Source organism: Andrena cerasifolii, chromosome 4 (assembly GCF_050908995.1).
Source record: "Andrena cerasifolii isolate SP2316 chromosome 4, iyAndCera1_principal, whole genome shotgun sequence".
NCBI classification, from domain to species: Eukaryota; Metazoa; Arthropoda; class Insecta; order Hymenoptera; family Andrenidae; genus Andrena; species Andrena cerasifolii.
The window spans coordinates 982,413-988,050 of record NC_135121.1 but is presented as its reverse complement, the minus strand read 5'-3'; positions in this window follow the sequence as shown (position 1 = coordinate 988,050).

Below are 5,638 nucleotides of genomic sequence, written 5' to 3'. Positions count from 1 at the left end.
GAACTGTACGTCTGAACAAGGGAGTGCCATATTTGTCGTGTGCTTGCTGTTATACGCCTTATGATGTAAGTATATTTTTTAAGAATTCTGGATTCCTTCTTAGATAGTTTTTTATTTTTTAGTATCTTATAAACATTGTAACGTAACCAAGTTACGTTTTTCTATGTTCTTTTGGGATTTTTGTTTAGGTCTCGTAAAATTGTGCGTCCTGCGGACGTTGGGAGAGCGTTACAAGAAGTGTCAGAAGAAGAAACTGAATCAGGTGTTAGCGTAACAGAAAGTGAAGAGGAGATTATTGATATAGAAAACCATAGCAGTGCCTCTGAACAATCAGCAGACGAACTAGGTCGCTTTTCTATACCAACCCGAGATGAAGAGAGGCGTCAACATCGAGGTGATTACCATTTTTACATTGGAAAGGATGAGGAAACGATTTGGATAAGTGAACCACCAACTTCTGCCAAAACAAAGGCGAAAAACATTATAAAAGTTTTATCAGGACCAAAAATGGCTGCCACGGATGTTCAGACAGAAGTAGAAGCGTTTTACTTATTTATCACTCAACGAATGATCAACGACATTGTGACTAATACCAACAAATATATCCACAAGAAAAGAACTGAAGTCAACTATTCAAGAGACAGGGATTGTAGAGATACAACAAATGTAGAAATTAAGGCTCTTCTAGGTGCACTGTATTTGATAAGTATAAAAAAGGGTGGTCACACAAACTGCTATGAGCTGTGGAATTCAGATGGCACAGGAATGATTGTTTTACGAGGACTCTTCAGTTATAAGCGCTTCAGATTCTTGCTTCGAGCTCTTAGATTTGACAACTTAGATACACGAAATGCGCGCAAACAAATTGACAAACTTGCACCTATTCGAGATTTCCATCAAGAATTTGTCACTAACTGTATCGCCCACTACAACGTAACTGAGTTTGTGACCATTGATGAGATGCTTCATCCTTTTAGAGGGCGTTGTGGGTTTGTACAATATATCCCTAACAAGCCTGCAAAATATGGCATCAAAATATATGCACTCTGTGATGCCCAAACTTTTTATACTCTAAACTTTGAAGTTTATTGCGGAAAGCAGATGCCAGGACCCTATCTAAAATCAAACAAGCCTGATGATGTTGTAAAGAGATTGGTCAAACCGATTGAGAAAACAAACAGGAATCTTACCACTGATAACTACTACAGTAGCTACCCTCTGGCCGAGTATCTCTTAGGAAAGGGATTGACATTTCTGGGAACCATGAAAAAGAATAAAAGAGAAATTCCTCCTGAATTTCAAGCAAACAAGACCAGAGAGGTCAAATCATGTATTTTTGGTTTTCAAGATGACTTTTGCATGGTTTCAGCAGTTCCAAAAATGAACAAAGCAGTGATTTTCCTTTCAACAATGCATGACACAGTTGAAATAGATCAGGAAACTAACAAGTCTCGGATCAACCTAGACTATAATGCTACTAAGGGAGGTGTAGACACTGTAGACCAGATGTGTTCATCTTACAGCACTTCCAGAATCACAAGACGATGGCCCCTTGCCCTTTTTTACCGACATCTTGACATTGCCGGAATAAATGCAAATATTATCTACAAATTTATCAATCCTGAAAATAACGACAGACGACGAGTTTTTTTTAAACATCTTGCTTTTAGCCTGATGGAAGAACACTTGAAGGAACGAGCATTACTTGAAACACTTCCCACGGAAACTCGCGTATTTTTGGCCAAGTATAGGAACGACAAAGATCAGGTCCAGGTACCAGAAAAGCCTGGGATTTGTTATGTTTGTGGCAGTCACAAAAATAACAGAACAAAAAAAATGTGTCAAAAATGTTGTAGAAATGTGTGCACGAAGCATAGTCACGTAATTACAAACTGTGTAAACTGTGAAAGCGAGCAGCAGATGGATGTGGACTAATTATCTGTTTGTTATCTTCATCGCCATTAATATTTGATGTTCATTGAATAAAATATTATTAAGCAACAAATGTAATTTCGATTTTCTTCTGTGAGACCTAAAATTGTCTAAATTTAGAGGTAGAACAACGAGAACTGCGATTGCGGTGTAAATGCCGCAGCGCGCCCACTCATGCAAGTCTGAAGAGCGCGCCCACCGAAGGGTTAAGCAAAATTTTTAATATTTATTTTTTAAATATAAAATTTGATCTCACATTAATATAAGGAAAAGTAGAAAAAGACAGTTAAATACTTATAATTAAATATTTTATTTATAGGCCTAATTATAATAAGAGTAAAAATAATTTTTAAAAATCTGTACTTAATGTTGTTTTATCAATTTTTGGGTATTTTTTCCTATAATCGGTTACAATTTGTAATATGAATTGTTTTTCTTCTTCGTTTTTGCATAACGTTAAATTATAATCTTTCATTAATTTTACTGCTCTTTCTGCAACGTCATTCACAACTTCTAATTTTGTTATAATACCTATCGCTTCGATATAATTATTATTAGTTTCCCATAGTGCTGGATCAATTAAAAGAAAATCTGAATTTATATTGAACCGTTTGAAAAAATTATTTGAATCAGATGATACGAAATGTTGTATTTCCAAATTCGCAAGATTTTTAATTTCTATAGTCGTTGTCATATATCTCTTATAATTATTATTATTGTTTACATTTTGTAGTGCTTGCACCATCGATCTTTTTGTTTCTACTGAAACTTTTTTATCAAAAAACGATAGCGCCGCATTCTCCGGTGACAAGTACCATAAATGGTTCACAATTATTTTTAATGCCACATCGCTTATTTCTTCGTTAACATTTTTGTAATGAATTATATTTTTGATGAATTCTAGATCTACACGTGGCGCCATAGCAGCCATTGGGGTCAAAATCCACGGCTCAATATAAATGTTAATTAGAAATACACATGTATCTCTAATGCTACTATACTCTTCCTGGTTGAGAGGAAATTTGTTTCGAAAAATAAATATTTTTAAAGTGTATATTATTTTAGCCATCCACCTCGCATGGTGAAATGCGCCAGGCATTTTGAATGAAAGCCACCGAAAGGAATCCCCCCAAGAAAAATTATTGCTAATTCTAAAAGTTCTTTGTAGTCATCTCTTGGGTGACTCATTTTTGCGTAATTTTTAAAAATTTCGATTTTTTTTTGTATATCATTAATATGTTTCAGAACGTAATCGTCGTGCGTTCCTGGGATGTAATTATTTTTATTAATTTCAGGCCAACTATTTTGAAATTTTTTAAAAAGTTGAATATTCGGGCCTGTTGTTTTCGGCATTTTTAATTCAAAGACCCCACGCAACACAATTTCGTTTATGTGATGGCGACAAGGAAAATACAAAAGATCTCTTTCAATTGTTTATTCTAGCAACACACATGCGCCCTGTAATCGTCCCGTATTTGACGAAGTCGTGTCACAGCATAAAGCTTCTACGTGGTCCGTTAAATTCCATTCTTCTAAGGTTGCAAATATCGCCAAGGCCTGATCGCTTCCACGACTGGAAGGAATCGCAGGTATCCCCAATAATTTTCGTACACCGTTGCACGAAATTACCACTGGAAGTCGCTCCACAGTTTTCTTGTCCAAAGTAGGCAACATCGCGCCATCCCAATGTACAGTTATCCCCCTGAGATTAATTTCTCCGAACATTTCCCGCAGATGTTTGGCGTGATCTGCGCGAAAATTATGGCGAAATCGCCGAAGAGAATTGCGATTAATGTATTTTGTATTTTTTGTTTTCCTGTGTGTTAGAAACACACAGGATGGCGTTTCAAGCATTTCGCTTATATTGCCCAACGAACGATAGTCATTTTTCCTTTTTCCCTCCTCTCTCCTTCGGGTCCCAGCAGCAGCGACGCACCGGGAGACAGGTGATGGTCACCCATCTTTCCCCAGTACGCCGCCCCGTGATGTTTAACTTCGGTGATCTTACGGGAACCGGTGTTTCCATCACGGCCATGGCCGCTGGTACTGCGATTAATAATTAATTCATTTGTATTGTGACCTAAGCTCTCTGCTGTTGCCATAGTAATACGAACAGCATCGTGATCGCTGATTTTGCACGCATCTAAAGCTGCAACTAACTTTGAAGAAAATGCTTGGACTTTCCCTCTTCTCCTTTTTCGGTCACTCGGCCCAGGTATATTCGAATCACCTTCAACTTCTGAGTCACTGGATACCTGCAACCCCTCAGGAACATTCCCAATGCTCGAATCTAACGGAAAATCTCCAATGCCCGAACCTAACGGTACATTCATTGTCATTTCGTCGCTGGATGACGACGAAGATTGTAGCTGCACTGTTTCTGTAATGTAAAAATAAATATACTGAATTTATTTCTAAAACGTTAGAAATATACTTAAAAGAGTTAAATTTTAAAAATATATGTTACCTTTGTGAGTTTATAATTTGTACTAAAAGTATATTTACAGTAACACAAATAGAAAATATAATACAGAAAAGATCTTAGAATTAAAAGGAACTAAAGCTATTATTACAACACTATACGACACGACGCGAGACAGCACACTTGCTTGTCGCAACCACTCTGTCTTTCCGCGCGTCCCCTCGGAAAGCGTTTTCTCCAAAAGGACGCTATCCCCTCCACCACGCACACTTTCTTTATTCGCTCTCATGACCAAATATGGTCATAGGAAAAGCCCTCGAAACCCTAGCGCGTCGCTGGGCCTCGTGCACGCCGTTGGGTTTTTCCCGGCGGGCCTGCAGCACCAGTGCTTCTCAACGTCCATTCATCCCTTAAAACTAAACGGACTATCATTCCGATACTACACTCGGCCATCCTGATAAACATACATCTGACCTCAGATGTGCTCACTCTCACTGTCATCACACAAATCACTGTCCTCATCATTAACCCATAATTTCATGTGATCTGCAGCCGTGGAGGTCGCTTGCGGTCCCTCGTGTTCACCAGACTTTTTCACCAGATAACGGTCATTACGTAGGACCTTCGACACATGATACGGCCCAAGAAACTTTGGATGGAACTTCAACCCCGGTCCCGCCTGCGTCCTCTTGATTGCCACCAAATCTCCTACTTCGTACTGCGTCGCATTCTTTCGCTTCTTGTTGAACGCCCTTCTATTCTGAGCCTGCATCTCAGAGATTGCCCTTCTTGCTTCTTCCCGCACCTGATCGCGCTCTCCTTGGAACATTGTAGCCCACTCGTTCTCGATTAGCTGTCGAACCTGAAAATCCTCCCGTAACTTCACGTGCGTCCCGAACATCAACTGAAACGGAGTATTGCCCGTGCTCCTACTGGGCGTCGCATTCAAAAATTTTTGCGCTATTTCCAGATATTTAAACCACTCGCCCGGCGTAGGCGCCGATAACTTTGTAACCAAAGGTATAAGTGTGCGGTTCACTCGCTCTACTTCACCGTTCGCTCGCGGAATTCCCGTCGTTATCAATACGTGTTCTATACCCTCTTCGTTACAATAGTCCTCGAAAACAGTAGATGTGAACGCCGTACCGCGATCGGAAATAATCCTTTTCGGATTGCCAAAACATACGGACTGCTTCTTCAACCGATTTACCACTTCGGCAGAGCCCGTGGACTTTGTGGCATACAACCACACAAACTTTGTAAATGCGTCAATAACTACAAAAA